An 8996-nucleotide genomic window follows, 5' to 3' on the forward strand; every position below is an offset into this window, starting at 1 on the left:
TTAATATCAAATCTTCATATCTTGTTAAAACAGTTACAAACCTTATGACATCAAAATGACAAATTCAGCTAAAACCAAGAAACAAGAAATATTTGTTCAACACACATGATTTGATCAGGTGAAAAACTTTTGTCTAACAATCGTCATTCTTCATTGAAATATTTGCAAATTCTTTTCATTAGTGTTTGAAGCTGTGCTTTTCTTTACATTAGCGTTTGCTCAAACAAACTCTTCTTATTTGCTGCCTTTGTTAGCAGATTGCCGTTTGTTAGCACTTTACTGCCACCGACTGTCAATCAGCTGAACATTGGGAAACCAAGAGACCGAGATCTGAACTAGGACTGTGCTAGGGCTTACCAGTATTGGACTGGATTTCCAGCGCTGATATTGGTATCTGAGAGTTTTAAACAATCCATTAATGACAAATTAGTTGAAATTAATTCAATTTGCATGGCCTATAATTTAAATAAACACTGAGTACACTGATGCAGATACATGCAATAAGCCAATAAACCAGCCTGGCTTATTCACCTCAGGGTCAAAAACTCTATGCGGCATCTTCATAATAGGTTTAAAAAACATGGCAGAATAATGTTCTGTAAATAATTTAATTTAAACATTAAATAGAAAACAATAATTTAAACATTAAATAGAAAACAAATAAGTGAACCTTCATCTGGGATTTGTACCGTGGCATTGTCAGCACATCTGAAAATAAACTGTTCTGTTTATGTCTGCTCCACAAGACAAACACATTATATTCATTTGTCAGAGAAGCTGCTTTTGTACAAAGGGACAGGGGGATGCATCTACTGATAATTTTCCACCCCGCTGAGAAAACCACTTTGCGACAATCCGTCATTGTGCTAAGTGTGCCATCTCATTTTACATCATCATGTTAAGCTGGTTTTTCCTGACTAGCCATTCTTCTAATTGCAGGGCTTAAATTGTTTATGTGTCGGGTCCCTGTAAGTTTTTAAGATCACAGAAATGATGCTCTCTGCTGGGAATTAGAGAAGTAAAACAGAACATTATTCAACATTTATTTGTGCCGGTAGCTGAAATATTTCCAGCAGTTTCAAATCTCCGTCTACACCTGCTCTCCTAAGAGTCTCAGGAACAGATTACCAGTATGTGTGTGTGTGTCCAAAAGAAGCATTTTCATCCATGCAATTTTCTCTGAGGTAGAAGATGGGGAAAAAAAGAAAACCCTTTTCCCAATCATGGCCTGCCACCACACCTGCCGAGATAATCAGTCAGAATTACGATGCGCTCATTACTCGCCCCTCCAAAATCCAATTTACGTGATTACATTTTGTGACTGTGCGGTCTACCAGTGCTTCAGAAGCTCATTTGACATCGCTGGGTAATGGACTACAGTCTTTACCATTGGGACCACACCTACATAAGTGCACGGCGGGTTGCAAGGTGCAAATTGTGCCAGAAGAAGATGTGACTATGGCGTCCGCTGTCTTTCTGTCATTTTGGTTTATGGGGACCTGAAGGAGCAATTTGCCCTCAAAATTGAGCTTTTAACCCTGATGGCACATAACTAATGAACATTACTGAGATTTGGTCCCGGCCATTTCATAACCTCACTGCTTCACTGTCAGTAGCCATCTACCTGTTGGAAGAATTTATCTCTTTTTTTTCTGTACCTTTGTACCCAAGATGTATTATGTCTTCTCAGCACACACCATGATGGCACTGCATGTGCTTTAAAGGGTCTTGGGCCATCAGCGTCTTCTATTTACCAAGTCGGGGGGGGGGTCTACCTTAGTCTACCTGCTGGTCTGGGCCATCAGCCTCACAATGCTTGGTGTCCCATTAGTGAGGTGAACAGATACAAGGGTTCAAAATCAGAGAAGAGATGTTATAATTTGTGCTTACTCAACAGGGCTCCAGACTGCCCCTAAATGGGGGCATTTTGCCTGTAAAATGAAATCTTGCATCTACTTGCACATGTGCAACCAGTAAAGTGTCTTTTTTGGGGGTTGTTTTTTAAAGGGATAGTTCAACATTTTGGCAATTCGCCCATTGTCACAATCCCTATAGTTTTAGGAGTAGGTTCGTTACCTTTTGCTGAGACTGCTTCCCGAAAAACTGACCCGGCGGGAACTCGCATCAGCGGTTTTGCATGAATTTACCTTGAAAACAACTCTGTATCGTAATGTTCTGTTATTATCTCATAGCGTGGTGAATGTGCAGGTCACAACTAGTCCACCAGAGTGTTTTGGAGTTGCTGGATTGTGTATTTGATGAGTTTGATGAGAAAACCAAGAAATCCCATTAGCCTCCGTAGCGTAGCTCTGAGCAGCTCGTGGCTCTGCTCCGCCGTTCTAAAAATAGCTTGCACCGACAATTAATGGTAACGAACCTACCCCTAAAACTATAGGGATTATGGCAATGGGCCAATCTGCTAAAATGTTGAACTATCCCTTTAAAACACTGGTGAAACATGGAAGGGGTGACTCGAAGAATTTGTAATCTGTCATTACAGGTGTCAGGCCAATGTGTGTGAGGATCATGAATGAAAAGGAAATGTGAATATTTACTTTGCATGTCAATTTACAGTGTGCACCCCTAAATTTTCAGGTTGCACTTTTAAGTCGGGCCACTTTGTCATAGCCTAGCGGCCATAGGCATGGAAGTGTATTTTTTTAAGACAGTGTTTTAGTGCGGAAACAGCTGGTACAGAGAAAGGAGAAGTCCTCTGTGCCCTGGGAGAGATGGATCCCTCAGTAAGAGGAACACAGAAGGTTATGTCCCCTTCAAAACTCATAACCCCAAAGAGCTGCCCTCTGCTTCACTGCTGGCTACATCCGGTTATGGTTTAGCTGTTGCATAAACTGTATTATACCCTCTATATGCTGCCGAACATCCGAACACAAACCCCCCAAACTGTTTGTAAAATTAACTTTTTGGGCCTTAAAGCAGAATATCAATCAATATGAACATTCTCCTAAACAAATACATCAATCATTTATTTTCCCCAATCAATGAGCTTCAAAACAAGGAATCAAAACTGCCCGACCTGCTGGGTTCTTGAGGAGGTCAGCGGTTCATGTTGACCTCTGAAGGCATGGCACAGGACAGGCGTCACATGCTGGCAGCTTTGTAGAAGTGAGAGTGGGAAGTTGTTGCTCTTATTGTGGCAACCTGGCACATGAGGTTACACTGAGGGCACTGAGCTTGTTTTCGGACGCCGACCAGTGTGGGAACCGTTTATTTGCTGCATTTCAATTATTGCGAGGATGAAATGGGAAGTGTAAAGTGATTCAGCTGGTTTTTTGGTGCAGTTATAGCTCTAGAAGGAATGATGTGTGATGTGGTTGATACGTAAACAATCTGTATGAAGGTTTCAACATGTTATCCTCTACACTGAAAGGTTTTATTTCAGACATGGAGGTTATTTCTATCTGACCTGTGTTGACCTTGCGAGGTCATTGACCTCAGCAATTACATATTTCAAGGCTTTGCCCTATTTCTTAATTATAATCACATATATCTTTGCCTATGGATTATTTTTGTTGTGCATTTTGTATTAATTTCACTCATTTGCAGCTATGACTGAATAACATACCCAAGTTCATTTCCACATACAACAACTTCTGCTGTGTGTACAATACACACAACGTATAGGTAGGTAACATATTAGCAATCATTTTCATGAGAAGCTAACATACTTCAACTTCATAGTTAATACAGTAGAGACACTGTAGAAAGTTTCATTCTTAAAATGCCCGATAAGGTCCCATATTAAAGCTCATCTGCTGCTCCAGTGGCCACAGGATTAAAAATGTTTTCAGCCTTTTGGTTAAAAAGTACAAAAACCCCTCTAAAACAGTTCCAATTAAACCAAAATTATACACATCTTTAACCAAAGATAAGAAGTGCAGGATCGTATCGAATTAAATGTCTGTGTAAAGATTTTCATCTTAAATTACCCCTTTTTAACTCTTTAAAAGCTTCCATGCAGCCTTGAGCTTTGATCCTCAGTGAAGGCTTTTTTTATTTATTTTTTTACTGTCTGTGGTAAAGGCTGAGAATTATCAGGGTTTTTTGCTCTCTTTTTTTGGCCTGAGGTTCCCTTTTGTATAAATGTTTGGTCTTTAATTTTTTATTTATTTTTGCTTTATTTCTTGTTTTCATTGTAAATCATTTTAAGTGTAACATGTTTTTTTATGTAAATTGTTAAGCTGATTTAATTCCAGTAATTGGAAGAGTTTCTTTTAATCAAAGTTATTTACTTATTTTAATGTTATGTTGTTACTCATGTCTTGCTGATTGATGATGTGTAGTTATGATGCAGAGGTGGCCAAGACATGATACAGAGATACAGAGACCGCAGTGAAGGAGGAAAACATCATACTACATTAACTTTTAGTCCTCAATAAAGAATAAAGTGACTGCTGAGGAAAAAAGAAAGATGTGAAAAATACCTTTAGTCAGGAGTCCAGGTCAGACTGCACTGATTTATCTTCAGATTTACAGCAGGTTTTTGTCTGAATGACTCTAGTAGTGGAGTTACTAACACAGATGAACATGATCATTTGTTTTTCTAAGAAGAGTAAAGATTTACTGTTGGCCAGAGGTCATGATAACACTGGTCACCATGAGGTCCATTTAGTAGATTATTTAAATTCATTTTTACATATAAAACCTCCCTCCTAAATTTGACAGAAGACATGAATCAAACCGACACAGCTTACCCAGTGGTGATGGATTTTTTTTTCAGGACTTCTTGTTAATGTTGGCTCTGTCAGGAGGAGTTAGGCGAACTCCGTCGTCTGAAAAATGATCATGTGATGCAGAAGAAAGCTTCAGCACAGACAGTAAATAGACTTCATAATTAACTGCTGTTTAAAAGTTTATAGGCATCAAGCCTGAACATTAAACTAAGTAAAAATTAAAATGCACAAACAACCTTAATGAGTTTTTAATGAATGTTAAAAATGTCTCATTATGAGGTTCATAACAAAGTAATACTGACAAAGATGGTTAAAAACCAAAATATTCATATCTACTGCTTTCTGAGATGAACTGTGGGATGACGGAATAAAATACACATTGCCACTACAAGATATTCATGACAATACTGATACAGGATATAACTTGTCAAAATCACTGCTACTCAAAAATGTTCCTCTGCTTCTTCAACAATTTCTTCATTTAGATATCTACCACATTATATTTGGCCTCCGTTCCTGTTCTAAGACAAATACTGAAGATATTTATAACTATGTTTGTATGTACTAAAAGCTGAACTTTCTCAATGGAAACAAAACTGAGCTGGTATTAAAACATCACACCGGAAGAAATAAAACAAAAGTGCTGCAGGTGGTCGATGTGGCAAAGTAAAAAATATCACATCTTCCCACTAACACCTGTTGCAGATTGATCGTTGTTATTAGGAGATTGTGATTGTTGTAGTTGTTGTTGTTATCATTATCAAATTAAAAGGATTGTACCCTTGTTTAAAACAAAGCTAACTCCTTGGTGGATGATTGTGGTGTGTCCAGATGTTTGTGCGACTGCGATTGTCACCAAATCTTCCCAAAACCGCTGCTGTAGTTTCGATTTTTCAGATTCGAGGGTGAAACTTTTAAACGTTTGAACCTTTTTTTTACTCCACACTCCACTCCACAGTCAGGCTAATTCACAGCAGGAACTTTTCTTGTAGCAGCAGCAGCAGCAGCAGCAGCAGTGTCAAAGCCGACAGTGTGAATGGGCCGAGGTACTTAGGTAGTGATATAACAGGGGGAAAATGACAAGGAGAGTAATAATAGAAGAAGGAGGTGAAAGACGGGGAAGTAAAGGTTGTAGAGTGTGTGAGACACAGAGGCAGAGCAGAGTGAGGGGCTTTGGTCTGTGGCTGTGCATGTTATGTATGTGTGTGTGTGTGAGTCAGTCCTTTGGACATTTTGCAGCCGGTTTTCTGTAACAGGTTGAAGAGGTTATTTATTACTGGATAATCCTGTGCCTCACATTCTCCTAATTAAATGAGCAATTAAAAGCAGAAGGGAACCATTAATAGGCCTACTATTAATTTGTAAAAATGTTTTTTGAGGCTTTGGTGCTCTTGAGGTTGTTGTGTATATTGTGATTGTTCTGATGTGTACAGAATAAAAATAATGCTTTTTTCTTAAACTTTTGTTTAGTGTTTTGGTGCGTTTTTAAAGAGGAGACTCTCATCTCTTTTCCAGCAAAGCCACATCTGTCCATCCTCGACAATCTATTTCCAATAAAAGACCTTGATGAGGATTTTTCATTTAATCTAATCACAAAATCATGTGATTTAACCCACAAAGTCAGTCTGGGTTAAAACAGATTCATCTGAGTGGAGTTTATTTTTGTCTGACACATTAGCTGCCCTGGGGATGGATCAAAATCAAGTCATTTGGTTAGAAGCCATTTAATGGTTTGGTTGAGTTTCACTGTGAAAATGAATCACACACTCCTGTGAGACTCAGGATGAGCTGTGACTTCATGGTTTGTTGCTGCTTCGACAGGTTAAAAGCTTTTTAGACACAGCTTTTGTTTATACTTGTATGAACACAAGAGATGAGTTAACTAACTTTTATCCAGATTGTGTCCAGATGACACAAAGTGAAGTGTACATTATTATCACTGATTCACTTTAACAGAAAAGACTCTTTTCCAAATATCCACAATCAGATACCTTGGTAAAAGAGAATAGTGCTGCATAATTTATTGAAATATTATCAAAATTGGTTGTAAATAGGGTCAATTGGAGGAGCTGTAAAACAAATATAAATATATAATAAAATGATTCATGGTCATCTGACTGTGTAACTGTTGTGACACGGAGAAGGTGATAATAACATTTTACATTAACAGATGTACAAAGTAAGATTTGTACCATATTCTTGTCTTATCAAACTAAATAACAATTTATCTTACTGTCTCTACATATTTTGTCTCATTATATTTTATTTTAATCAGTAATTAGGTTAACTATTCATGATGCTTAGTACATAATTTAATTAACCTATAGTCAGTCTCCTGTTTCGTTATTCAGACCTTTTCTCTGCTCAGTGAACAAGAAGTCAAAGTAAATCTGTATCTGGAGAATAAAGCAGAACCAGACCAGCTAAAGGCGGCGTGTAAAAAGCACAGTGCGCCTGTGTATGATGTGTGAGTGTGTGGGAGAGAGAGAGTAAATGTGAGTCTACTCTCTGAGTGACTGCCTGCCAGAAAAGTCTTTTAGCAATGATTTTGTGGTAAAACGTTGTTTTGAGAGGTTTTCTGACATGGTTCTCATGAGGCTTTTACAAACTGAATAAATTTACTCTGAATGGTGTGGACCTCCACTATACTGATTTATACGCTCCTATTCTTCAGTTTCACTGTTTATTTTCTTTTTGCATTATGAATATACAGGTCATTGTTGATGTTTCTTATCATTTGGTCGCCGAAATATCATCTCAAAATCTGAAAATACTTGTACTTAAAGGTTTCATGATTAATCCAATAGACTTTGCATATAAAGGATTGTGTTAGTTGTTAAATCTGACACTGGAGGCTTTAACAATAACACTCTTAACTCATTGAGTGCCATTGACGTATATATACGTCAATCAAAATCCAACGCTTGAGTGCCATTGACGTATATATACGTCAAATGCAGTTTTCTGCGGCTGGTAAATGGGGACGCTGTTGCGCACACTGTGAGTAATTTTGGGGCTTCTGGGATGTGTAGAACGAAGAAGACTGCAGATCAGAGCAAGAAGTGAAGAGGAAGGAGAAGACGAGTGCGATCGGTACAGAGATAAAAAAGTTGGGAAAAGTTTCTATTTCTAGAGGAAAACGACGGGCAGAGCCTGGAACAAGTGTAACGTGGAGCTGGAGGAAAGCTTAGCCACGGATGCTATTAGCATAGCTCCAGCATGAAGTGATCGGAGGAGGCAGGAAAGGTAAACTCATCTAGATGATCAGCACCGAAATGCCGAAGCGAAAGCGGGTCGCGGAGTCAGTTTCACCAGTTGCTGTAAACCGACGTCGTGACGACGAACCGAGAGATCAGCGCGGTGCGTCGCTGCCGCGGCCGCGTCCAGCGAAGAGGCTGAAGACGCCATGACGTCTCCCTCCCTCCTTCAGAGACGAGGGGAAGCAGCAGGAGGAGAAGTAGGAGAGGGGAGGGGCAGAGAGGGGGTGAGGGGAGGGGGTTAGGAGAGGGTGAGGGGGCAGCAACTGCAGGAGGAGTAGGAGAGCAGGCATCACTCTGCATAGTAGGACTCCTACTTGTTGTATTTTAGTTTTTTTTTTTTTTGTACAATGAAAAAACATGTGAAATTAAATTTTCAGATGTCTTACATGTTTCTGAAGCCAAAATTAAAACGGATAAATCACTGTTTGTCTTGAGAGACTCTCTTTCACAAAAATGCATTTTTCTCAGCTTTCTAGAAAAAAAGTGGTCTTTTTGGTGCAACCAGGCTCTATTCAACTTAAGATAAATTAAGAATGGAACAAGGTACAAACAAATGGTTTTTCCCTAGTTAAATAGAGAGTCTCCTCTTTCCTCTGAGCTATTTTGTGTTTTCAGAGTCATAATACAAAATATTCTCTTGGTCTTAAAATATTACTCAAAATGCCCCGAAACGCTGGCACATGGCACTGACCATTTTATAAAAGGGCTGGCACTCAATGAGTTAACAGGTGTTAAATAATATGAATTGGTGTTTTCCTCTCAAAATAGTTTTATCAAAAGTGTTTTCCTCCATACACTCAAGATTGTATTTTAAAATCACCTCATTTCCTTCACTTGCTTTAATGTTATAAAAATGCATCGACCATATATAATGGAATCCATTATGAATATCTATGGGCATTCATAAACAAACAAACTTTATCTTCTTCTCCTCTTTTACCATTAATGTTTGTTTCACTTCGTTCATACTGGTTCAGTCCCGTGCGTACGTACAGTCCACACTTGAAAACTACATGGATGTATTTGTCCTGGAGTAAGATGTTCT

This window comes from Trachurus trachurus (genome assembly GCF_905171665.1).
Source record: "Trachurus trachurus genome assembly, chromosome: 24".
Taxonomy (NCBI): Eukaryota; Metazoa; Chordata; class Actinopteri; order Carangiformes; family Carangidae; genus Trachurus; species Trachurus trachurus.